The following is a 27,932-nucleotide window of genomic DNA, read 5'->3' on the forward strand; positions in this document are numbered from 1 at the left end:
CTGAATCCCAACACCTTGATCTTGTATTTCCCAGCCTCCAGAACTGTGAGAAATAAATTACTGTTGTTATAAGCCACCCATTCTATGGTATTCTGTTATAGCAGCCTGGATGGACTAAGACACCATATATTTATAAACTTATTTCTGGACTTTTTATTCTGTTCCATTAGTCTATATGTCTGTTTTTATGCCAGTACCATACTGTTTTAGTTACTGTAGCTTTCTAATACATTTTGAAATCAGAAAGTGTGATACCTCAAGCTTTTTCTGTCTCAAGTTTGCTTTGGCTATTCTGGGTCTTTTGTGGTTCTGAATGAATTTTAGGATTGTTTTTTCTTTTTCTGTAAAAAAATGCCATTGAGATTTTGACAGACATTGCATTGAATCTGTAGATCATATTGGGTAGTATGGACACTTTAACAATATTAAGTCTTCCAATCCATGAACATGAGCTGTCTTTCTGTTTATTTCTGTCTTCTTTATTTCTTTCAACAATGTTTTGTAGTTTTCAGTGTACAGGTCTTTCACCTTCTTGGTTAAACTTATTCCTATAAAAATAAAGTATTTTATTTTTTTGCTGCTACTTTAACTGGGATTGTTTTCTTAATTTCCTTTTTGGATAGTTTGTTGTTAGCACATAGAAATGCAACTGATTTTTTTAAGTTGATTCTATATCCTGTGACTTCACTGAATTCCATATTAGTTATAATTTGTGTGTGTGAATGTGTAATCTTTAGGCTTTTCTACATGTAAGATCCTGTGGATTTTTATAATCATTTCATAAATGGTGGTAGGACAGCAGGTTATTAGGGAAAAGTTAGATCCTGAATTAAATGAGAATAAAAATATTTGGAGGGAAATACAAGTGAATATTTATCTAATTGAAGAATAAGGAAGGGCTTTTCAGTTACTAAAGGTCTGGAAGAAACACAAGTAAAAGATTAACAGATTACATAAAAAGTAAATATTTTTCACCTTAAGAGGTGAAAAACTGCAAAGATCAAATGGAACAACACTTATGACACAGATGATAAAGGGTTACTATCTTTAACTTTAAAAGGGTTCATAATTCAACAGGACATTTATTAAAGACATCAATAAAAAAATAACAAAGGACATGGCCAACCAATTAAGAAATGAATAAATACTAAAGCCAATGAACATGAAAAATTATTCAACTACAGAAATAAGTAAACGCAAATAACTGTATAATACTTTTGTCAAGTAAGTTGAACTTTTTGTTTAATGATAACAGCCAGTGTTAAAAAGTCTTTAAAATATCAGTAATTTTTGCTCCAAAAATTATAGTCCTTGGAGCCTAAACAAAGAATGTAATCAGAGAATCAGAGAGGTATGAGCAAAGATTTATTTATTTATTTATTTATTTTTGGCTGTGTTGGGTCTTCATTGCTGTGCATGGGCTCTCTCTAGTTGCGGTGAGCGGGGGCACCCGCTCGTTGTGGTGTGTGGGCTTCTCACTGCAGTGGCTTCTCCTGTTGCGGAGCACGGGCTCTAGGCATGTAGGCTTCAGTAGTTGTGGCGCGCAGGCCTAGCTGCTCCGCGGCATGTGGGATCTTTCTGGACCAGGGCTCGAACCCGTGTCCCCTGCATTGGCAGGCAGACTCTCAACCACTGCACCACCAGGGAAGTCCGATGAATAAAGATCTTTTAAAAAGGGTGCTCCACTTAGAATTATCCTTAAACAAATTATGATATATTCATAAGTTGGAAAAAGAAAGTAACACTAAGTTTAAAAAAAGTAGGGTATGAGACTAAGTGAAAAAAAAAAACAGGGTATGTATATGAAGTGTAATGTAAGATTTATTATCAACGAATCACCACATATATAGTCAAAGGGAATATACTTAAATGAAAAAAGTCATCTTGGGGTAGGCAGTAGGTTTAGCTTATGATTTGTCTAAATTGGATCAGATTTTTTTTTAAACCATGAAATATATTTATTGGCAGTATTTGCATAATAGATTTTATTTTAGACTACAATGATAAGCTACATAAAGAGAGCAGGTATCATATGATGCTGGATGGGAATATTCTTCTAAAGCACATTTTGGAAATAATTAATAAGCATGATGTTAAAAATTATGTCTATCCTGCAGATTCAGGGAATACTGTGGAATACTGGGAGAGTTGTGTTAAATTCTTCCTCCACATTTGCCTTTTTCAATTTCTTTTTTATCTATACTTTTTGCTTGTATTTGAAGAAGCTGAGTTATTTGGCATACAAAATCATAATTTTATTTTTTGTTGGAAACTATACCCTAGATCAAAAATTGAAAGATCATATTTATTATTTTATGTTTCTTTCTCTTTGAATGTATTTTTTTCTGATATTAGTATGCAGCCCCTGATTTCTCTCTGTTTCATTCGTTTGCCTTATCTTGGCCTTTCCTTTTATTGTTTATTTTGTTTGTCACATTATTCTGGGTGAACAGCAATTGACTTTACTTCTTTTCTGACCCAACCTAAGAGTCTGTGCCTTTTAATAGAGAAGCTTAAACTACTTACATTTATGGTATGCACTGACTCTCTCCTCTCGTCTTATTTTGCCATTTTCTTAATGTCTCCTGGTTGTTTCCTTTATTTTCAGACTTCTGCTTTTACTTTTTGCTTTGTTTTAAAATTTCTCCAGCATGTTGCAAGGTATATGTTGTGTTTTAAAAATTCTCCTCATGAGAGAAAATATTCTCTTTTTATCCTCCTTTTTAAAAGGCATTATTTACCTGAAGTGGTACCCAGATGGAGTTTTAATGCAAGCTTTCTAGTTCAACACTGATTGTGTCACTTTTGAGGATAAAGGCAGCACTTATACTAATTATGCAAGAACAACAGGTTTCAACTAGAAGCGTTTTGGGCAAATAGGATGGATGGTCATCCTATCTCTGGGTGATAGGAATAAGGAGGTGCAGGTTTGGGGGTGGGTAGAAGATTTTGCTTTGGTGTATTCTGTACCTAAGGTGGTTGATGAACATTCAAAGGGAGGTATTCTGTTGGCAGTAGTATATATTGGCCAGAAACTCAGAAGAAAGCTTTGGGCTCAATATAAAGATTTCAGAGTCATTACCAATATAGCTAATAAATAGGGCCATGAGACTGAATAACAAAATAGAGGCACTAAGTATGTAGTGTTAAAGAAAAGAATGAATCCTGATGAACACTGCTTAATGTAAAAAAAAGAAGAAGAAAAAAAAAACTACAAAGGAGATTAATAAATTGCAGCCAGTGGGTAGGAAAAAAAATAGAGGGTTAACTCCATTCCTTGCCATGTCTTCTTATGAGACTTTCAAGATCAGGTAATTTCTGGCCAAGAAACAAAAGCAGAACTGTCCCATTCTGCAATGGTTCCAGATGAAAACTGGTAGTAAAACCAGATACGATTCCAAAAGGAGACACTGGAGAAAGACCAAGCTGGGTCTATATGGAATTGCACATGACATGGCACCATTTATGCTGTATCAAAGTCATTAGCATCTTTCTAAATCAAGCTGAAAAAAAATCACCATTATCTGGACAGTTGGACAAGTCTTACTGGGAAAATGATATTTCTATGCTCCTGTACTAGTTGGTTGGTTCAGTAATAAATATATGAAAACTTTTATTTGAAAAACAAACAAATACATAAATAGAAGTGAGTGTGGTAATAAAGCAGGTAAAGAGTTTCAGGGAGCAAGGATTGACCAGTAGTGTTAAATGACACTCAAGGGTCCAGTAAGCAAAGGACTGTAAATGCCTCTCAGGTTTAGCCCCAAGAAGTTACCAAGAAAGGTAACTGGTGACCTTGGCAAAGGCAGTTTTGGTACAGTGGTGAATCTGGAAGCTAGATTGCTATGGGTTAACCAGTAGTAGGAGGTGAGGAAGTGGAAACATTAGGCATAAAAACCCTTAGAAGGAAATGGGCTGTGAATGGAAGGTGAGAGAGAGCGAGAAAGAAGAAAGTAGGATTAATGGAAAGTTTGCTTAAGTTGGGAGTTTTCAAGTTATTTGGATATGATAGTAGAAGACAGTTGGAAGAAAGGGAGGAATTGAAGACAGAGGTAAGAGACAGGATCATGGTTTGAGCAAGGTCTGTTAGCAGGCAGGAGGGAACAAGGAAGGATTAATCAGCCTCAGATAGGAGATGGTGGGGAATAAGGCGGACCTGTGCTCACTGTCTTCATTTTATGTGTCTTCCTGTTCCGCAGAAGCTAGAAATGAGAAAAGCGTTCCCATACCGACTTAGATTCAGACAATCCTATGCAAGATGAAAAAGCCAGAAGAAAGGGAGGGACAGGTTGTACTTTGGCTACTCCTGCTCTTTCTACTGGCAAGCCCCACAGGGACATGCTGGGTTTTCTGTTAGCACGTTAGCAGTGTTCCAGCATCCTGGTGCTTTGTGGATGTCAAGAGGCAGAATGGGGGGCGTTTGTTTTTCTGTCTGTGCAGATCCATGAGGCATGGTGTGACTCTAGGGCCATCACTTGTAGCAGCTCACCAGCTAATCCCAGCTAAGGCGGTGTTCCACCCATCATTTCCAACTCCCCCTCTATTTGGTTGTGTAAGAGGAGGCAGCTGCCTGGAAGGGTTAGTTCTGTGGTGGCTTTTTGTTGTTGTTTTTGTTTTTAGTGTTATTGAGCCTGCTACTCAAGCCTTTCCAGGGATACTGTAAGCATTCAATTCCCTGTATTAAATTTCCTTTTGCTTGACATAGCTAACGTAACTTCTGCTTCCTGCAAGTGAACTCTGATTGAGAGGGACGTCTACTCTTGTATCAGGAGGGAAGGAAGGATGGATATACATGTAGATAAATTTGTGTGTGTGTGCGTGTGTGTGATGGCAATCTCCTCAAATGCAGGAGTTTTTTAAGCTGCGGTGTGCAGAGCCTCAAGGAGCTCCTAAATAGGGTTCACGGCATCTGTGAACTTAAATGAGTAAAAGTCACTTCTCCTTCTTACCTAACCTCTAACTTAAATTTACTATTTTCTTCAATTCTGAATGTAGGCATCAAACCACAGCATCATTGGCAGTTCCTGTGACTTTTGCCTCTAATAGAAAGCAGATATTTTCATATTATATTAGAGCTGTTGTAGATCTCAAAACATTGTTTATGCTCATAACTATGGTATGTATTAGACTCTTGTTAGATCTTGTTCTGTAATACATTTATAAAGAAACACACACTGACGTTTTTCCAAAGATGACATAACAGGCACATGAAAAGATGCTCAAGATCACTAATTATTAGAGACATACAAGTCAAAACAACTATGAGATATCACCTCACACCTGTCAGAATGGCTATCATCAAAAAATCTACAAATAACAACTGTTGGAGAAGATGTGGAGAAAAGGGAACACTCGTACACTGTTGGTGGGAATTTAACTTGGTACAGCCACTATGGAGAACAGTATAGAGGTTCCTCAAAAAACTAAAAACAGAACTACCATATGCTCCAGCAATTCCACTCCTGGGTATGTATCCAAAAAAACCCAAAAACAAAAAACAGAAAGCAAAAAGAAAACACTAATTTGAAAATATACATGGCACCCCAATATTCATAGCAGCATTATTTACAATAGTCAAGACATGGAAGCAACCCAAGTGTCCATCAACAGATGAACAGAAAAAGAAGATGTACACACACACACACACATACACACACATATACACACAATGGAATATTACCCAGCCATAAAAAAGAATGAAATTCTGCCATTTGTCGCAATCTGGATGGACCTAGCAAATATTACACCTAGAAGAATATGTCAGAGTTAGCAAATTCTGTATGATACCACTTACATGTGGAATCTAAAACATAACATAAATGACTATATACGCAAAACAGAAACAGACTCACAGATATAGAAAATAAACTAGTAGTTACCAAAGGGGAGAGGGAAGGGGGGAGGGGCAAAATAGGGGTATGGGATTAAGAGATACAAATTACTGTGTATAAAATAGATAAGCAACAAGGATATATTGTATAGCACAGGGAATTATAGCCATTATCTTATAATAACTTTTAATGGAGTATAATCTGGAAAAATACTAAATTATTATGCTGTACACCTGAAACAAATATTGTAAATCAACTACACTTCGATTTAAAAAATGGAATATAAAAAAGCACATTACATCACAATTTTTAAAAATTGTTAACTCTATTTCCTTCGTAGTCCTATGTATTTTATTTTATGCATTTAAAAATATCATCCTGAAAAGGGGTCCATAGGCTTCAACAGACTGGTAAAGCAGTCCATAGCATAAAACATGTTAAGACGCCTGTTCTAATGTCTTCTATTTTGCCTGTAAAGTGGGGTTTCTAAACTTTGGCACTAGCGATGTTTTAGGATGGATCAGTCTTTCTTCCGGGGGACTGTTTTTGCACTGCAGGATGCTCGGGAGCCTTGACTATGCTAGTAGCACCCTTCCTGCCCACATGACAATCAAAGAAATTGTTACCTGCGGGGCAAAAGTGACCCTGGTTGAGAACCACTAAGGTAGTGCTAAGCGTGAGGAAGGTGACTAGGTCTGAGATCTGACTGGAGGAGAGAGGGCTCAAAATGCATGCAACAGAGGACGGCAGAGAGAAATGTCCAAAGAAAACATGCAACTGAGTGATGTTGAGGGACCAGCTGAAATCATCTACAGTCATCCCTCAGTATCCCTGGGGGATACAGGATCCCCATGGATACTACTGATAAAATCCAAGGACATTCAAAGTCCCTTATATAAAATGGCAGTGTATTTGTATATAACCTACACATACCCTCCCATATACTTTAAATTATCTCTAGATTATTTATAATAACTAATACAACATAAATGCTATGTAAATAATTGTAAATACAAGGTAAATGCTATGTAAATAGTTGCTGGTGTGTGGCAAATTCAAATTTTGCTTTTTGGAACTTTCTGGAACTTATTTTTTTCAAATATTTTTGATCTGCAGCTGGTTGAATCCACAGATGCAGAACCTGCAAATATAGAGGGCTGAATGTATAGAGTAGCCCACGGATAAGAGGTTTTTCAAGTTGTTGTTGTTTTTTTTTTTAGTTTATTTATTTTTGGCTGCGCTGGGTCTTTGTTGCTGCACGTGGACTTTCTCTAGTTGCAGAGAGTGGGGGCTACTCTTCGTTGCGGTGCGCGGGCTTCTCATTGCAGTGGCTTCTCTTGTTGCGGAGCATGGGCTTTAGGCTCGCGGGCTTCAGCAGTTGTGGCGCGCGGGCTCAGTAGTTGTGGCACACGGGCTTTGTTGCTCTGTGGCACGTGGGATCTTCCTGGACCAGGGCTGGAACCCGTGTCCCTGCATTAGCAGGCAGATTCTTAACCACTGCGCCACCAGGGAAGCCCCTCAAGTTGTTTTCTTCTACTCACCATACATGATGAATATTCAAATGATGGACAGTCTACCATCAACAGCATTTGTGATATAGGTGCTGACTTACAAATGAGATGGGCTGGAGTTACCTACAACGTCCGAAGTACTGTTTCTTCCCCTGATCCAAATGCTAACATGTCTTAACATGCTGGTTGAAAAAAACACTTTATTCAAGCAGAAGGAAAACGAGAACATTTAGAACTTAAAATAACTGTTATTGCCCCTTGTTCTGCTATTGTCCAGAATAGCAGCGACAGGAAGCAGGGTGGGTACATTCTGGACTTGAATGGATCTGGAGGTTGCTGCTCCCAGAAAATCTGAGCACAGGTGGCATGGCTGTGAAGGATATGGAGCAACCCTATGATCCAGCAATTTGCCTCCTGGGGGATTTACCCAGGAGCAATGAAAATATATATCCACATAAAAACTTGTCCAAGAGTGTTGACAGCAGCTTTATTCAGAGTAGTCCCAAACTGGAAATAACACAAATGTCCATCAACAGTATAATGCCCTGTGGTGTGGTCATACAATGAAATACTACTGAGCAAGAAAAAAGAATGAACTGCTGACATATGCCACAACACATACGGAACTCAAGAACATGCTGAGGAAAAGCAGCCTTACACAAAAGAGAACATACATTCTTACAGACTGTACGCGTCATTTATATAAGTTTTAAATAGGCTAAATTAAGCCATGGTGATTAAAAAAATCAGAATAGTAACTGACTCCATTGGAGTGGAAACAAGAATTGATTGGGAACGGGCATGGAAATTTTCCTGGGTGATGATCTTCTCTATATTTCTTGATGAGGAGTTGTGTTATACAGTTGTATGCAGTTGCCAAAACTCACCAAATTGTACACTTGGATTTATGCATTTCACTGAATGTAAATTACACCAGAGGAAGGGGAGAAGGAAGGGCAGGGGGAAAGGTGAAGGAGAAGAAGAGGAAGAGAACGGCAAATAAAAACTGAACTCACAGTCAACCAAACACATGCTGAAATGTTTGAAATGAAATGATGTCTGTAACATACTCTGAGATGTAGTCAAAAAAAAAAAAAGAGGGATTGGTGGATAGCCAGGTGGTTAGATACGTGATAGAGAAAAGACACCTAACATTAATGGTAGATTCTAGATGGTGAGATGTGCAATTCTTTAAGCTTTTCCGTAGCTTGAAAATTTTCATACTAAAGAACGTGAGTGTATGGCCATGTATCTCTTTTGGCCTTTTTGAAGTATTTCATTAACCTTTGGGCCAAAAAAGCTACTTGAGAACCATCAAAGCATTTCATATGGTTCTTGCTCTATTTTAATAAATGGAACCTAAAATGTCACACTTATTCTCCATTCCGTGAATAACAACAATCACTCACACTCTGTGCCACCACCACCTCTGGATCGCTGGAGCTGCCCAGGCACCACCGGGCTAATTACCTTACACACGTTAGCCTCCCATAGAGAACTCAATGGTTTTCTTTATTGTCTAACAAAAAGTTCTAGAACACATCTTCAGAACTTCCAGACAGCTGGGAACTAGAACAGGTGTCCAAGAGGAAGACTATGTCTGTGATGGTGGGTATTTTTAGCAGAATGTATTATTCAAATGTGTTATGAAGGTGTGGGACTGTGTGTGTGTGTGTGTGTGTGTACTGAGCCGGAAGTGAGAGAAGGAAAATATATTTTAGAAAGAAGGTACACATTATAAGTCATAAAAAGGAATAGTAACTTTATTCCAAATTCTGTAGAGAGAGAAAACTTTTTCCTTTTCTCTTTTTTCTTAAGCTCGTATCCAATGCCATATGATCCTGTCAACTGGCAAAGGGGTGTGACAAAGGCTGCCCGGATCTGGCACCTCCAGCTCTTTTCTAGCTTCCCTTTCTCAATAAACCTTTGACAAAGGTCAGTTGTTTGAAAGGCTGGGTTTTTCCTTGTTTGGTCAAAGCGTTTCTTGCTCAGCAGAAAGATTAAATGTCTCTGAGTGTCAGTAAATAAGTGGTTTCAGTGAAGCTTTTTGGAATCTATTTCCCTGAAGGCTGCTTGGTGGCGTGCCTGGGATTGCTTTGGTTTTGTGTGAAACTAGTAGGTAAACAATGTAATTACCAGGCTGCCTAGTCCCTGCGGCTCCTGACACCTGCAGAGCCATGCATTGAAGAAGAGGGCAGGGATAAAGTATCTTCACCTAAAACCAGGAGTCAGGCTTTGAACTTCAACTCAAACTGACAAAATGCCAAGGCGCTAAAGTGGCAGAAGTTGGATTTGAACTAAAGGGATCTCAGGAGCCCTGGTGCAGCTGTGCCGGCACTAGGAAGGTAGTGAATTAGGTAAATATCTACTAGGAGAAAAAAAGACAATAAGCCAGACTTAAACAAAGACATCAGTTTCTGATTAACTTTACTCTGGATGGAGGCCATAATTCAAACCTGATTCATGAAACAGTGTCTAACAGTTCTGGCTGTGTACAGGGGGAATGTATCAGAACTGGATTAGCTACAGTAACCCCACACCAAACAAGTTCAGGGAAATCTGTTTGGTTCATTTTATTTGCATGGACACCTCTCTGCTGTCATTAGGGAGAGAAGGGCGGTTTTCTGTAAAGCCAGATCAAACCATCTCTTCCTGAGAAGCAGCCGACTGACGTGCAAACAAGCATCTTCTGCCTGTCCCATTGGAATAATATAGTAGACGTGTTTCATACAACGACACACTTAGTGGTACCCAGGTTCCAAAAAGTAGCAGACAGACTTTGAAACTTAATAGGATTCAGGAGGAAAAAAAAAATCCTGGCTCCTTCCTTAACATAAATTGTATATAATCAGCAAATCAGCAGGCAGTTTTCATTGGTTTGTGACTCATTTGGGACTTAATTCCAATAAAGATGACGTGGTGACATTTAAAGGCTTGGCCTAAATTAGAAACATAGGAAAACTGAAGGTGACTTTGGTGGAAAATATAGAATATAAAATAGCGTGCAAAATAGTAAGACATTCACTCTTCAGGTGGCTTTTATGAATTGCTGACTCAATACATCCATACTGTTTTGGCCATCTGACTACTCTGCCAGTCTGATGGTGTGGGATGAGTGACAGCCTTACTTTCACAGGCACAGAGTGGTTTTTGTTTTTTAAGATAGAATGATCTATCAACATAGTCTTCTCGGCCATTCTCCCAGGACAAGAAACGGAAGAAAGTTGAATGACTTGCTTTCTGAGCAGAGAGTGAAGTAAGAATCTGAAGTTTAGTCCCCGTGCATCTCACACACTTCACATTTAAGAGACCTGGTTACACGGATGCCGGGCTACAGACTGGCAGGTACAGTGGAATGGAGCAGACCAGTGTTCACCTGGCTGAGGTGCTCTGCTGTTTCAAGGCGAAATGCTGGTCTCACGGGGTTAGAAGAAACATCCAGAAGCATTCCTCTCCTCCACTAACATCTCCATCTTTGATAACTTGGGCATGGGGATGATCAGAGGGAAACTGTTTGTTGCATTTTTCTTATCCTTTATTGGTACTTTATAGGATTACTAATAAGAAATCTGAGTAAGTAACAAAAATCTTGCCCCAGCACGTATTGGGACTTCTCTATGGAGAGTGCTGATGACGGATGGCCCTTCGTGACACAGGACCACCAGACCTTGGATGCGGTGTAGGCCGTTGATGCTCAGTGGTGGCACCAGCGCTAGCAGAAGAGTTTATGCTTCTGGGGTTGTTCCGGGCTGAAGTGTATCCCTATCCCATAGCGTCTCAGAATGGGACTGTATTTAGAGAGAGGACCTTTAAAGAGGTAATTAAGGTAAAATGAGGTCATTAGGGTGAGGCCTAACCCAATCCGACTAGTGTCTTTATTAGCAGGGGAGATTAGGACACACAGACAGCACAGACTCTGGGAGGACCATGTTGAAGAGGCGGCAAGGAGAGAGGCCTCAGGAGAAACCAAACCTGCTGCCACCTTGACCTTGGACTTCCAGCTTCCAGAACTGTGAGAAGTTAAATGTCTGTTGCTTAAGCCACCCAGTCTGTGCTATTTTGTTATGGCAGCCCTAGTGGTCTAATACACGGGTTTACAAAGAAAACGTGAAGAATATTTGGAATTGTTCGAAGTACAAGAGCCTATCTAGGCTAACTCAGAGTTGTCAGAAGTGTGTTCCTAGGAAGTTAGTAACTGTTACTGGGAAAAAGAAAGGGGGATTCTGGGCTCAAGTGAATTTGGGAAATGCTGGATTAGACAGTCAGCCAGGTTTCTCTGCTGCAGAACTTCTCGGAGCCTTTAATGTGCTGAGGTGCATATTATGAGTTTGATTCACATGATCTGTGTGCCATCCTTGACACCTCTCTTTGCCTCACTTTTCATTTCCAATCCATGGCCAATTCTTGATGACTTTATCTTTTAAATATTTCTTGAACGAGTTCACTTCCATCTGAACCTTCATGAAACCTGGGCTGTACCAACATTGCCTGACAATTTCATTTTCTAAATATTTCTTGAATTAGTTCACTTTTCTCTACTGAACTGCCATTGAAACCTGGACCAAATGACCTATGTCTCTTGCTTAGTCCACTGCAAGGCCTTTCTGACAGGTCTGCCCACACCCACTGGGTGCTCTCCAGGCAGTTGTCCACAACGCAGCCACAGGAATCTTTCCCAAGAACAGGCTGGATTATGCCAGCTCCCTGACTGTAAAGACATTTCAGTAGCGTCCCACTGTTCTTAAAATGAGAAGACAAAATTCCTTCCCACTTCTCCAAGCTTATATTGAACCATCATCCTCCCTGGGCTCCATCCATCCTCACAGGTTTTCTTTTAGTCCCACACTGTTCTGCCTCTACCCACTACAGGGCCTTTGCTCATGCCGCCTCTTCTTCCTGGTTAACACCCCCGATCTTCCTCAGGGAAGCTTTCTTTTACTTCCATTCTCGGGTCAAAACCCTGTACCATTGATTCACATTGCACTTGTCACTACTGAAAATTTACCTGCATTATTTGATTATTTGGTTAATACCTGAATCTTCCTCTTCTGCATTGAAAACTCTGAGTTTGTAGAACACCTTTTGAGAAATACCCAGTTAATTTATTGATGAAGGTCCGGGGAGGACACCTATGAAACACACCGTGAAGAATTTTTATGAAGAAAGACAATGAGCAGGGTTCAAGGAGAAAGGTTTTGGGTCCTTAGAAACAGGCAGTTGTTGTTGCAGCTTAGCTAAACAACTCATGTGAAAAGTTGAATATGGAAAAAAATATGATATTGGGTCTAAGTTCTGCAGGTGTATGTGGGTGTTTAACTTAAAAAATAAAACAACTTTTGATTTTGAAAATTTTCAAACCTACAGAAGACTTGGAAGACTAGTACAACAAACCGCCACATACTTTTAAGCAACCTGTTTAATGATGTGATTTTGCTCCAGAAAAGCTGCTCTTTTCTGCTTTACTGTAGTCAGTGTAATTCTGACGGTGCCTTCAGAAAGATATGACTACGTAATTTGATCACAAATGCTCATATTTCAGGAAGGCTAGACATGCCTGCTGGCGAATGATTAATCAAGAGATATTCAGGGCTCGATCTTAAATTAGGTACTGTGGGAGATAAAATGACATTTATGGGACATACTTTTAAAAAATTTACAGCCACCTGAGAAAACAAAACACTTTCAAATGAAAGAATAATCAGCAATAAAAATAACAGATAAGTGTCAACTGAGGGGTGAGGCAGAGAGCACTGAGAGCATGAAGAGGGTGAGATTGTTTCCAGTTCTGTTTCTTCACAGAAATGGATTCCCTACGGAAAGCAGCACATCTTGTCATCAGTTTATTTCCCTGTACTAAAATACCAACTTGGAAAACTAACTTTATAAGGCAAATTGTAAATAAGTATTGTCTTTCGTAAGCACACACACAGTGTGAAAGGTCTGATTCCTTATTTAAGCAGTATTTACAGTTGTTTTAGTTCCTTACTAGAAGGACAATCCAAAGCTCAGGGAAGTATCTGTTCCTTTAAGGGTCAACCAAGTTGGTGGACTTAAGCCAAATAATTAACCCTTTTTTTTTTTTCCCCCCCTGACAAAGAATAGGCTACTATATTCACCTGACGTATATAGTCAGTCTCTCGCTAAGACCTGCCTTGGGGAGGGGGTGACTCCCACTGAACTGGCCCCTAGGCCTAGAGATCCAGGGATTTCCCTCTTAACCCATTATTTCCAGAGATTGCATGTAGGTCTAGAGAAATCAGAGCCAGGTAAATGATGAGTAAGATCACAACCTGGTACAAATGTGTTGGGGAGGGGAAGACCACTAATAGCAGGGTGAAGTGAGCAGGGCTGTGTTTTTAAATTAATACAAGCTGTTAACTGCATTTGGGCACCATCTAACCTATTCTAGACTAGAAACTTGCCTTTAGAAATATGAGCTCTTCAGGTCCAAGTGATAATTTTTGAGAAGGTTCTGTCAAAATGGAGTTCACATATGGCCTTGGTGTGAGAACTCGGTTCCCTAAAACCTGAATTCTAGACCAGATTTTCCAACCTGGAAAGGAATCAGGAAGGGGTACTGCTCTCAGAGTCACAGCATTACCTGTGTTCTTTAATTTATGCTTTGAACTCCTACTTATCTGAGTTTTCCCCCAATGTGTTTATGTTAATTTTACAATCAGGAAGAAACCAATAAAACTATTAAAGATCAGAGCTGAAGCTTCTCATTTGTACACATGGGGAAACTGCTGCTGTGGGTAAGGAAGAGTTTCAAAAAGCTTCCCGCAAGTCAAAGGCCATGGATATGGGGACACACCTCTGATGGGGTAATTAATGTCTACTGACCTCTTGTCTAAAAACTTTCAGCTTCAAAGGTTAAGTAATTAGAAGTCCATTACTTTACTATTTTTTAACAGTTTTGAGATATAATTCACATATCTTACTATTCACCCAGGTAAAGTATACATTTCAATGGTTTTTAGTATATTCATGGAGTTATACACAATTTTAGAACATTTTTATCACCCTCAAAAAAGAAATCCTGCACGTTTTAGGCAAGAACCCCTGATCCCCCAACCTACTCAGCACTAGGCAATCACCAATATACTTTCTGTGTATTTGTCTATTCTGGGCCTTTCATATAAATGGAATCATGCAATATGTGGACTTTTGTGTCTGGCTTCTTTCACTTAGCATGGTATTTTCAAGGTTTATCCATGTTGTAGTACATATCAGTACTTCGTTCCTTTCTATGGCCATGCAATAGCCAATACTGTATGGATGTATCACATTTTATTTGTCTACTCATCAGTCAGTGGACACTTTCTGGCTATCATGAATCATGCTGCTATGAACATTCATACACACATGTTTGTATGGACATGTGTTTTCAATTTTCTTGGGTATATACCTGGGAGTGTATTGCTGGGTAATATAGTAGTTCTGTGTTTAAGAAAACCTTTTAAGAAACTGCCAGACTGTTTTCCAAAGTGGATTCACCATTTTACATTCCCACTGGTAGTGTATGAGGGTTCCAGTTTCTCTACATGCTTGCCAATACTTGATATTGCCCATCTTTTTGATTACAGCCATTCTCGTGGGTACCTATCATGAAGTGGTACACTTCATTGTTTTTAATGTGTTTTCAAGAATTGTTTTCTGTCTGATTACAGAAGTCATGCAAGTTAACATAGAAAATTTCTTCACATGTATGCACTGATTTGATTCCTAGCTTCTAGGCCAACAACAATCCCATCTATGTATCAGTGCAATTATTATCCCTAGTTTACAAAGAAATGGAGGCTCACAGAGCTTAAGAAGCTCTAGAGCTGGGATTTGAAACCAGGTGTGTCTAAAAGATTATGCTTTTCACCATGGCTTTATCCTGTTTCAGTGGCTACTATGTGCATATATAAACCCACGGGGATCAAATGGGATATGGAAGTAACTAAACTTTATGAATTTAAAGCATCTAGTGATGATGAGTAAGATGCTGAAGGAACATGGCTTTTGCATTATAGCAACAGGTGACACATGATCTGTTGACAAGGAACAGAGAAGTGACTCCTGTGACCAGAGAGCAATTTAAAGGAAGACCTGAAACTAAGCAGTCCCATGTCACTTTGGGTAAATTATTGTCTTTATCACTCCCCCACCCCCGCCCCGGAAAAAGGACAACATTAATCGTCCTAGGGCTATGGTGATAAATAGCACTGAAACATGTGCTAAATGTATTTACCTTTCGGTCTGTGCACTTAAGAGACCGAGGCCAGGTGCTCTTGAGCCACTGCATTCTCTGAATGAGGCCAGAAAGGTGATTCAGTTTTGCGATTCTTTTCCACCTTATATAAAGTAGTTCCTTTTTTTCTTTTTTAACTCCTTGTAATTGAGGAAAAATGATTTTGCAGATTGGCCACAATCACAAGCAATTCCGGAAATTAAAATTCCTCAGGCTCTAGTTAAACATTATTGGTAAAAAGTTCCTGCTCACTACAACCCCTTTCTAGAAATGTATTCCATGGCACGTCATATATAATGATTATATCTTTAGCTAGGCTCCTTCCAATTTTCAAGTTTATATATGTGACTCAATTAAATAGAAGAGCTCAGGCAATCAACTTTCTAAATAATTAATTCATAAACATTGCTAAAGGTGGTATATTTTTACACATAATTTCCTGTAAAGAAGCTAGACAGAAGTTCCTCTAACTTCAAGAATCTTAACCAAAAAAAGCACACTAGTTTTGGACAGGACAGAGTTAATTAGGGAATGAGAAATAGAGACTAGAATGCTCATTAGTTTCAAAATGTTTATTTTGAGCAAAGGATCATTATTATCTCAATCTTTAAGGTGCATTAGGCAGCCTGTATTAAAATTGCTTATTCTCCAGGGGGTGAGGGGTGAGGTCATGGGTGGGGTGGATGTGAATGAGATAGCAGTGCTAGTTTTAACACTCTTATTAATTTTGAACTAGGGTTGAAGTGTGCAGTGGGAAAAAAGAGCACTGTTTCTATGAACTGTATAGAGGAGAGGGAAGGAGGAAATGTGAGAAGGATGATATCTCAATTTTATTTCTTAAAAGGCACTCTTGTGGCTGCATTTCCTCCTAAACCCAGTATTTTGTGTCCAACTGGACTGCAACACATCCTTCTTGGTCTGGCAGTACATGGAAAGACCAAGAAGGAGTTTTCCTAAAGCAGCAAAAGGTCAGGCAGCAAAGCTGGGAGAACTGCTTCTGCTGATATATCTTCCATAAGTGACGGGATTGATCTTTGAAATCATTATGCTTGGGTATTTTGATCTGCCTAAAAAGGTAAAGTGAGTTCTTTCATAAGGAAGTGAAAAAAAATGGACTAAATGATTATAAACTAATTTCTGAGTTGCTAAGTATCACTTGATCGTCATCAGTAATGCCACTGCATAAAAATCAGTTTGAGGACATCTAGCCTAACGTGAAAGCAGCGACTCTGAGGTGAGATGGCTGCCACTGAGGAGGCAGTCTGCTGGCTAAGAGGGTGTGTCCCAGAGTCACAGGAAGCTTGACTGAGTCCCAGCTCTGTCACTTACTAGCTCTGTCATCTTGAACAGCTTGCCTAACCTCTCTGAGCCCACACCTTTAAGTTAGATGAGGTATATAAACCACTTGGAGTGCCCGGCACATAGTAGGTGCTCAATAAATGTTAGCTATTCCTGCTCTCCTGAGGCCTTCCCCATCCACTTGTCCTAAAACATGTATTCATGCCACCCCATATTTTATTTAGCCTTCGTATTCACAGATGGAGTTTTTGAGCACCTGCTGTTGTCGGGTAGTGGGCACCGAGGAGGCAAAGATGCCTGAGCCACGGTCCGGTTCTTGATCTTGACGGGAAGGGAAACCAGGTGATGTGTCATCAGCCAAAACAGAAACACAGGAGGGAGGGCAAATCAGTGTGGGTGGGGGTGGGCGTGGGGCAGTGATGAACTCAGGCTAGTAAGATGGGTTAAGTTTAAAGGGGCCTGGGGATGTGCCAGTAGATCTGCCCTGCAGGCAGCTGTCTTCAATGGATCTGTAGCTGTATGGGGAGAGCAGGGCTGGAGGGATGCATGTGGTGTCATGTGCGTATGGGTACTCTTCAGGGTGCACACACTCTGACACTGCCAGAGGCTGGTCTGGCTCCATGGGGTGGGGAGGGAGCCCAGGGCACACCAATGCTTGGGAATGGGAGATGGCAACAGGGCTTTCTGGGTGTCCCCTTAAGGCCCCAAAAGACATTATGTGAGGCTACTTAGATTTTTTTTAATTAATGGGTAAGTCATTAAAATAACAAATCCAAAAATTTAATTTTCTCTTGAGTTGGGATCAACTATAAATCTTACATTCTACTTAAAATTCTATATACTTTGTCAATCCTTTTAAGAGTGATGCAATATATTGGATTTTCTTAAGTTATTTCAGTTTTCTGACCAGTAAACAAACCCTCCCCTAGTACTTAAGTCATTTTATAAAACTAATAAGCTCACAAATAACGTAAATCTTTGGTTCTCTTAAAAGTTTCAGTTGCGTATAAAACAGCAAAATTATCTTAAAAGTTTCAATTTACAGATCCAAGGTCTAAATCAATCACTCAATGACATATTTTAAATTGGAATCACAAGGCTATTCATGTTAATTAACATATTATCTTAAACACTGTGAATACTATATGTATTTAAAATATTAAAGGAGACCTTCCAGATGGCGGGGGAGTAAGACATGGAGATCACCTTCCCCCCTACAAACACATCAGAAATACATCTACATGTGGAACAACTCCTACAGAACACCTACTGAACGCTGGCAGAAGACCTCAGACTTCCCAAAAGGCAAGAAACTCCCCACGTACCTGGGTAGGGCAAAAGAAAAAAGGAAAAACAGAGACAAAAGAATAGGGACGGGACCTGCACCTCTGGGAGGGAGCCGTGAAGGAGGAAATGTTTCCACACACTAGGAAGCCCCTTCACTGGAGGAGACGGGGGGTGGCGGGGGGAAGCTTCGGAGACACGGAGGACAGCGCAGCAATAGGGGTGCAGAGGGCAAAGTGGAGAGATTCCTGCACAGAGGATCGGTGCTGACCAGCAATCACCAGCCTGAGAGGCTTGTCTGCTCACCTGCTGGGATGGGTGGGGGCTGGAAGCTGAGGCTCCCGCTTCGGAGGTCAGATCCCAGGGAGAGGTTGGTGCGCCACAGCTAGCTGGGAGGGAGTCTGGGAAAAACTGTGGAACTGCCTAACAGGCAAGAGACCATTGTTTAGGGTGCGCAAGGAGAGGGGATTCAGAGCGCCGCCTAAACGAGCTCCAGAGACAGGCGCGAGCCGCGGCTATCAGCACGGACACCAGAGACGGGCATGACACGCTAAGGCTACTGCTGCCGCCACCCAGAAGCCTATGTGTAAGCACAGGTCACTACCCACACCTCCCCTCCCGGGAGCCTGTGCAGCCCGCCACTGCCAGGGTCCCGTGATCCAGGGACAACTTCCCCTGGAGAACGCACGGTGCGCCTGAGGCTGCTGCAACGTCATGCCGGCCTCTGCCGCCGCAGGCTCGTCCTGCATCCGTACCCCTCCCTCCCCCTGGCCTGAGTGAGCCAGAGCCCCCGAAGCAGCTGCTCCTTTAACCCTGTCCTGTGTGAGCGAAGAACAGACGCCCTCAGGCGACTTACATGCAGAGGCGGGTCCAAATCCAAAGCTGAACCCCAGGAGCTGTGCGAACAAAGAAGAGAAAGGAATATCTCTCCCAGCAGCCTCAAGAGCAGCAGATTAAATATCCACAATCAACTTGATGTACCCTGCATCTGTGGAGTACCTGAACAGACAACGAATCATCCCAAAATTGAGGTGGTAGACTTTGGGAGCAACTGTAGACTTGGGGTTTGCTTTCGGCATCTAATTTGTTTCTGGTTTTATGTTTCTCTTAGTTTAGTATTTAGAGTTTATTATCATTGGTAGATTTGTTTATTGATTTGGTTGCTCTCTTCCTTTTTTTTAATATATAGATATATATATATTTCCTTTTTCTCTTTTTGTGTGTATGTGTATGCTTCTTTGTGTGATTTTGTCTGTACAGCTTTGCTTTTGTCATCTGTCCTAGGGTTCTGTCCATTTTGCTGTTGTTGTTTTGTTTTGTTTTTAGTATAGTTTTTAGCACTTGTTATCACTGGTGGTTTGTTTTTTGGTTTGGTTGCTCTCTTCTTTTTTTTCTTTTATTACTTACAAAATTTTTTTTTTTTAATAATTAAGAAAATTTTTTTTTATTTTAATAACTTTATTTTATTTCCTTCCTTCCCTCCCTCCCATCTTTTATTCTCCCTTTTTTTCTGAGCCATTTGGCTGACAGGGTCTTGGGGCTCCGGCTGGGTGTCAGGTCTGTGCCTCTGAGATGGGAGAGCCGAGTTCAGGACACTGGTCCACCAGAGACCTCCCGGCTCCACGTAATATCAAATGGTGAAAGCGCTCCCAGAGATCTACATCTCAACGCTAAGACCCAGCTCCACTCAATGACCAGCAAGCTACAGTGCTGGATACCCTATGCCAAACAACTAGTAAGACAGGAACACAACCTCACCCATTAGCAGAGAGGCTGCCTAAAATCATAATAAGTTCACATACACCCCAAAACACACCACCGGACATGGTCCTGCCCACCAGAAAGACAAGATCCAGCCTCATCCACCAAAACACAGGCACCAGTCCCCTCCACCAGGAAGCCTACACAACCGACTGAAGCAACCTTAGCCACTGGGGGCAGACACCAAAAACAACAGTAACTATGAACCTGCAGCCTGCAAAAAGGAGACCCCAAACACAGTAAGTTAAGCAAAATGAGAAGACAGAGAAACACACAGCAGATGAAGGACCAAGGTAAAAACCCACAAGACCAAACAAATGAAGAGAAAATAGGCAGTCTACCTGAAAAAAGAATTCAGAGTAATGAGACTAAAGATGATCTTAAATCTTGGAAATAGAATGGAGACAATACAAGAAATATTTCACAAGGACTTAGAAGAACTAAAGAGCAAACAAACAATGATGAACAACACAATAAATGAAATTAAAAACTCTCTAGAAGGAATCAATAGCAGAATAATTGAGGCAGAAGAACGGATAAGTGACCTGGAAGATACAACAGTGGAAATAACTACCGCAGAGCAGAGTGAAGAAAAAAGAATGAAAAGAATTGAGGACAGTCTCAGAGACCTCTGGGACAACATTAAACGTGCCAACATTCGAATTATAGGGGTCCGAGAAGAAGAAAAGAAAAAGAAAGGGACTGAGAAAATATTTGAAGAGATTATAGTTGTAAACTTCCCTAATATGGGAAAGGAAATAGTCAATCAAGTCCAGGGAGCGCAGAGAGTCCCATACAGGAAAAATCCAAGGAGAAACACGCCAAGACACATATTAATCAAACTATCAAAAATTCAATACAAAGAAAAAATATTAAAAGCAGCAAGGGAAAAGCAACAAATAACATACAAGGGAATCCCCATAAGGTTAACAGCTGATCTTTCAGCAGAAACTCTGCAAGCCAGAAGGAAGTGGCAGGACATATTTAAAGTGATGAAAGGGAAAAACCTACAACCGAGATTACTCTACCCAGCAAGGATCTCATTCAGATTAGACGGAGAAATTAAAACCTTTACAGACAAGCAAAAGCTAAGAGAATTCAGCACCACCACATCAGCTTTACAACAAATGCTAAAGGAACTTCTCTAGGCAGGAAACACAAGAGAAAAGACCTATAAAAAGGCCTTTTGTAGGTCTTTTTTCCTTTTCAAAAAGGAAAAGACCTACAAAAACAAACCCCAAACAATTAAGAAAATGGTAATAGGAACATACATATCAATAATTACCTTAAATGTAAATGGATTAAATGTTCTAACCAAAAGACATAGGCTGGCTGAATGGATACAAAAACAAGACCCATGTATATGCTGTCTACAAGAGACCCACTTCACACTTAGGGACACATACAGACTGAAAGTGAGGGGATGGAAAAAGATATTCCATGCAAATGGAAATCAAAAGAAAGCTGGAGTAGCAATTCTCGCATCAGACAAAATAGACTTTAAAACAAAGACTATTACAAGAGACAAGGAAGGACACTACATAATGATCAAGGGATCAATCCAAGAACAAGATATAACAACTGTAAATATTTATGCACCCAACATAGGAGCCCCTCAATACATAAGGCAAACGCTAACAGCCATAAAGGGGAAATCGACAGTAACACAATCATAGTAGGGGACTTTAACACCCCACTTTCACCAATGGACAGATCACCCAAAATGAAAATAAATAAGGAAACACAAGCTTTAAATGATACATTAAACAAGATGGACTTAATTGATATTTATAGGACATTCCATCCAAAAACAACAGAATACACTTTCTTCTTAAGTGCTCATGGAACATTCTCCAGGATAGATCATATCTTGGGTCACAAATCAAGCCCTGTTAAATTTAAGAAAATTAAAATAATATCAAGTATCTTTTCCAACCATAACGCTATGAGACTAGATATCAATTACAGGAAAAAATCTGTAAAAAATACAAACACAATGGAGGCTAAAGAACACACTACTAAATAACCAAGAGATCTCTGAAGAAATCAAACAGGAAATAAAAAAATATCTAGAAACAAATGACAGTGAAAACACAATGACCCAAAACCTATGGGATGCAGCAAAATCAATTCTAAGAGGGAAGTTTATAGCAATACAATCCTACCACAAGAAACAAGAAAATTCTCAAATAAACAACCTAACCTTACACCTAAAGCAATTAGAGAAAGAAGAACAAAAAAACCCAAAATTAGCAGAAAGAAAGAAATCATAAAAATCGAATCAGAAATAGAAGAAAAAGAAATCAAGGACACAAGAGGAAAGATCAATAAAATGAAAAGCTGGTTCTTTGAGAAGATAAACAAAATTGATAAACCAGTAGCCAGACTCATCAAGAAAAAAGGGGAAAAGACTCAAATCAACAGAATTAGAAATGAAAACAGAGAAGCAACAACTGACACTGCAGAAATACAAAGGATCATGAGAGATTACTCAAGCAACTATACACCAGTAAAATGGACAACCTGCAAGAAATGGACAAATACTTAGAAAAGCACAACCTTTTGAGACAGAACCAGGAAGAAAAAGAAAATATAAACAGACCAATCACAAGCACTGAAATTGAAAATGTGATTAAAAATCTTCCAACAAACAAAAGCCCAGGACCAGATGGCTTCACAGGCAAATTCTATCAAACATTTAGAGAAGAGCTAACACTTATCCTTCTGAAACACTTCCAAAATATAGCAGAGTTGGGAACACTCCCAAACTCATTCTATGAGGCCACCATCACCCTGATACCAAAACCAGACAAAGATGTCACAAAGAAAGAAAACTACAGGCCAATATCACTGATGAACATAGATGCAAAAATCCTCAACAAAATACTAGCAAACAGAATCCAACAGCACATTAAAAGGATCATACACCATGATCAAGTGGGGTATATCCCAGGAATGCAAGGATTCTTCAATATAAGCAAATCAATCAATGTGATAAACCATATTAACAAATTGAAGGAGGAAAACCATATGATCATCTCAATAGATGCAGAAAAAGCTTTCAACAAAATTCAACACCCGTTTATGATAAAAACCCTCTGGAAAGTATGCATAGAGGGAACTTTCCTCAACATAATAAAGGCCATATATGACAAACCTACAGCCAACATCTTGCTCAATGGTGAAACACTGAAACCATTTCCACTAAGATCAGGAACAAGACAAGGTTGCCCACTCTCACCACTATTATTCAACATAGTTTTGGAAGTTTTAGCCCCAGCAATCAGAGAAGAAAAAGAAATAAAAGGAACCCAAATCAGAAAAGAAGAAGTAATACTGTCACTGTTTGCAGATGACATGATACTATATATAGAGAATCCTAAAGATGCTACCAGAAAACTGCTAGAGCTAATCAATGACTTTGGTAAAGTAGCAGGATACAAAATCAATGCACAGAAATCTCTTGCATTCCTATACACTAACAACAAAAAATCTGAAAGAGAAATTAAGGAAACATTCCCATTTACCACTGCAACAAAATGAATAAAACACCGAGGAATAAACCTACCTAAGGAGACAAAAGACCTGTATGCAGAAAACTATAAGACACTAATGAAAGAAATTAAAGATGATACAAACAGATGGAGAGATATACCATGTTCTTGGATTGGAAGAATCAACATTATGAAAATGACTATACTACCCAAAGCTATCTACAGATTCAATGCAATCCCTATCAAACTACCACTGGCATTTTTCACAGAACTAGAACAAAAAATTTCACAATTTGTATGGAAACACAAAATACCCTGAATAGTCAAAGCAATCCTGTGACAGAAAAATGGAGCTGGTGGAATCAGGCTGCTGGACTTCAGACTATACTACAAAGCTACAGTAATCAAGACAGTATGGTACTGGCACGAAAACAGAAATATAGATCAATGGAACAGCATAGAAAGCCCAGAGATAAACCCACACACATATGGTCACCCTATTTTTGATAAAGGAGGCAAGAGTATACAATGGAGAAAAGACAGCCTCTTCAATAAGTGGTGCTGGAAAAACTGGACAGCTACATGTAACAGAATGAAATTAGAACACTCCCTAACATCATACACAAAAATAAACTCAAAATGCATTAAAGACCTAAATGTAAGGCCAGACACTATAAAACTCTTAGAGGAAAACATAGGCAGAACACTCTATGACATAAGTCACAGCAAGATCCTTTTTGACCCACCTCCTGGAGAAATGGAAATAACAAAAATAAACTAATGGGACCTAATGAAACTTAAAAGCCTTAGCACAGCAAAGGGAACCATAAACAAGATGAAAAGGCAGCCCTCGGAATGGGAGAAAATATTTGCAAATGAAGCCACTGACAAAGGATTAATCTCCAAAATTTACAAGCAGCTCATACAGCTCAATATCAAAAAAACAAACAACCCAATCCAAAAATGGGCAGAAGACCTAAATAGACATTTCTCCAAAGAAGACATACAGATTGCCAACAAACACATGAAAGGATGCTCAACATCACTAATCATTAGAGAAATGCAAATCAAAACTACAATGAGGTATCACTTCACACCAGTCAGAATGGCCATCATCAAAAAATCTACAAACAATAAATGCTGGAGAGGGTACGGAGAAAAGGGAACCCTCTTCCACTGTTGGTGGGAATGTAAATTGATACAGCCACTGTGGAAAACAGTATGGACATTCCTTAAAACACTAAAAATAGAACTATCATACGACACAGCAATCCCACTACTGGGCATATACCCGGAGAAAACAATAATTCAAAAAGAGTCATGTACCACAATGTTCACTGCAGCTCTATTTACAATCGCCAGGACATGGAAGCAACCTAAGTGTCCATCGACAGATGAATGGATAAAGAAGGTGGCACATATATACAATGGAATATTACTCAGCCATAAAAAGAAACGAAACTGAGTTACTTGTAGTGAGGTGGATGGACCTAGAGTCTGTCATACAGAGTGAAGTAAGTCTGAAAGAGAAAAACAAATACCGTATGCTAACACATATATATGGAATCTAAAAAAAAAAAAAAAAGCGTTCTGAAGAACCTAGGGGCAGGACAGGAATAAAGACGCAGACGTAGAGAATGGACTTGAGGACACGGGGAGGGGGAAGGGTAAGCTGGGACGAAGTGAGAGAGTGGCATGGACTTATATATACTACCAAATGTAAAACAGATAGCTAGTGGGAAACAGCCACATAGCACAGGGAGATCAGCTCGGTGTTCTGTGACCACCTAGAGGGGTGGGATAGGGAGGGAGGGAGGGAGGGAGGGAGGGAGACGCAAGAGAGAGGAGATATGGGGATATGTGTATATGTACAGCTGATTCACTTTGTTATAAAGCAGAAACTAACACACCATTGTAAAGCAATTGTACTCCAATAAAGATGTTAAAAAATAATAAAATAAAATATTAAAGACAGACTTTCCCACAAACTTATCTAAAAATATAAATACTTTGGGTTTTATTTAGTCCATCACATTTGTACTTGATTCTAAACCTTCCCAGGGTTAAAACACTGTTTTGTAACGAGATAATTTGTTTTAATATGGAACCCAAACCTGACAATGGGTACCATCTTCTCACTTTTGTCCCCAAGATTCCAATTACTAGTCACCTAATTCTCAAGACCTCTTTGATTCTTCCGTCTCCCACACAGGCTGCCTTGCCATCTGACCCAAATCAGTGAATCTAGTCACTGTTTAATCCTATTCTGAATTCTCTGTACACCCTTCCCTGATGACAGTCATCACTCACAGGTGTACAGAGGACCTGCAAATGGATTCTGCATCAACACCCCCCTTCAGACTTGGTAACAGGTGGCAGATGAATAGGGAAACGTCACAGAAATATATGAAGAACCAGGGGGGAGAAATGTAATAGTATAACAGAAGTCAAAGAAAAGAGAGAATTCCCATAAGGAAGGCATCATCAATACCAGTAGTTTGAAATGCAGCAGGGAAGTTTATAAGGTAAGTGGATGAAATAGGACCATTAGATTTGATGGTCATACATTTAAATTTAAGATTCAAATTCCATCAGCGAAATTTTCATGTCATGATGTGCATAGACAACAAAGAGAGCCATATGAAGAGTGAGCTAGAAGTGAGAAATGGGAATTGCAGTTACAGGCAGCAACAACTCAGAATTCTTTAAGACCTTTTAACTTAACTTAGTATTTTAATAAGGGAAACACAGAGAGAGAGAGAGAGTGAGAGGGAGGGAGGGAGGGAGGGACAGAGGGATGGAGGGATAGCTAAAAAGTGGGAGAATGAGGCTCAAAGGAAGAGACGTTTGTTCTGTATTTTAATTAAAAAAAAAAAGATATGAGTGTGTTTACTGAGGAGAGAGTTGACTCCTTTTTGTGGGGGAGGGTTGGAGCGCTAAGAGTCTGAAGATTTGGGAGGGAGACAGGATTAACTGGTGAGGCAGTGTGCCAGGGTACTGGGCTAAAAGGAAAGGAGGCCCCATTAAAATGCTGACCTTGAACAGGAAAAGGAACACCTTACCCTCTGAGAATGGAGGGAATGAGGAAAGGATTGATACAGAGGGAGATAGGTGTGGGTGTAGGCGGGGCAGGAAGTAGAGGTAGGCCAGCTGAACTGCCTGAATCTGGTCCACCCAGCCAGCCTGGCAAGGACTCAGCACACAGTTCCCCGGAACAGAAGGAATCTGGGCTGGGATGATGACAGCTCCAGAAGTGGCCCAAACAGAGCCATCAGAGGCCTTCCCAATAAGGTAGCAATTCACATGGATCACAGGTTACAGAAGGAATCTAGAGGTTTCTATTCAACTCTGATTTCTCAGGTAAAGAAGATGAGACCAGAGATTAAGACACGCTCAAGGGCAGTTACTGGTGGCTCTCAGACTACAAACTGGGTTTCTTGGCTTATGCCTCCCTCCGCCTTTATAAAAATATACACAACCAGTTTTCTCCACCTCTTTCCCTGGCTAACTTTCCCTCATTCTTCTGCTTTGCACACATCACTTTCTCTGAAAACCTTCCCTGGCCTCTCCCCCTTTCCCGAAAGCAGATCCCATAAAAGCTGTTCTGCGTCCCTTTTACTTTTTCTTTGTTGCACCTAGTTGAACAGGTTGAAATTCTAGTTTTATTTACGTGCTTATTTAATGTTCCTCTTTCCCAGCAGATATTATAAGCCACAGGGGGACAGGACTCTATTTGTTCACTTCTGTTTCCTGCTCAGCACACAGCTCAAAGCCTAGCATGGAATTAGTGCTCAGTAAATATGATGAATGAATTTATATTCCAAGTATATGCTGTAGGAGTATAGTATTCAAGAATTTTATTTGCAAATTAAAGTTCTGCATTTGTGAAAAAAAAGTCCAACGTGGGGCGGCAAGAAGGCTGATTTATATTTTCCCTGTAGGTCTGGCATATGGGAAATGCTCAATACATATTTGTTGATTGAATAAGAATTTCTGCACTACTGGAATTTTCATTACCTTAAGAAAAACAACAACGACAATATAGCTTGCCTCCAAGCCACTGAAACCAAAGATACTACCTAAACATTAAAACAAAAAACAAAAAACTATTGAAACAAGTAAATTAAGATTTTCCAAACAATGTTATTTATTAGAGTTCATCAGAATTTTGTTAATAACCAATTTATGATGAAAATACTGATCACATAATTAAGGTAGCTTCTGGGATAATATATTACTAGAAAACTCAATGTTTAATTCCTAAAGTTTCACACTTTTGGAATGTCTCACAGACATCTTCTCTTATGATACTAAATGAACCTGAACTTACAGATTTTTAGGACAGAAATTCATGCATTTGCAAACATTTAAAAATAAAAGTCATCACCAATGAATTGCCTACCACCTTTCTCAGAAAAGGAAATTCATGAACACATGCATGAAGATTAGCACCACACAGTAGGCAAATATTTTTCCATGTTCCACCCAAAGCAAACAAATGAAAATAGAAACTTCA

At 39.7% G+C, this 27,932-nt stretch overlaps 1 protein-coding gene and 1 pseudogene across 2 annotated transcripts in view; one reads left to right on the forward strand and one right to left on the reverse strand.

Annotated features, from left to right (window-relative positions):
- C5H4orf19 (chromosome 5 C4orf19 homolog) overlaps nt 1-27,932 on the reverse strand; it is an 83,419-nt gene that overhangs the window by 41,385 nt on the left and 14,102 nt on the right. The gene's annotated exons all lie outside the window — the stretch shown is intronic.
- LOC132366249 (large ribosomal subunit protein eL39-like) lies at nt 3,283-4,663 on the forward strand (annotated as a pseudogene).

Source organism: Balaenoptera ricei, chromosome 5 (assembly GCF_028023285.1).
Source record: "Balaenoptera ricei isolate mBalRic1 chromosome 5, mBalRic1.hap2, whole genome shotgun sequence".
NCBI classification, from domain to species: Eukaryota; Metazoa; Chordata; class Mammalia; order Artiodactyla; family Balaenopteridae; genus Balaenoptera; species Balaenoptera ricei.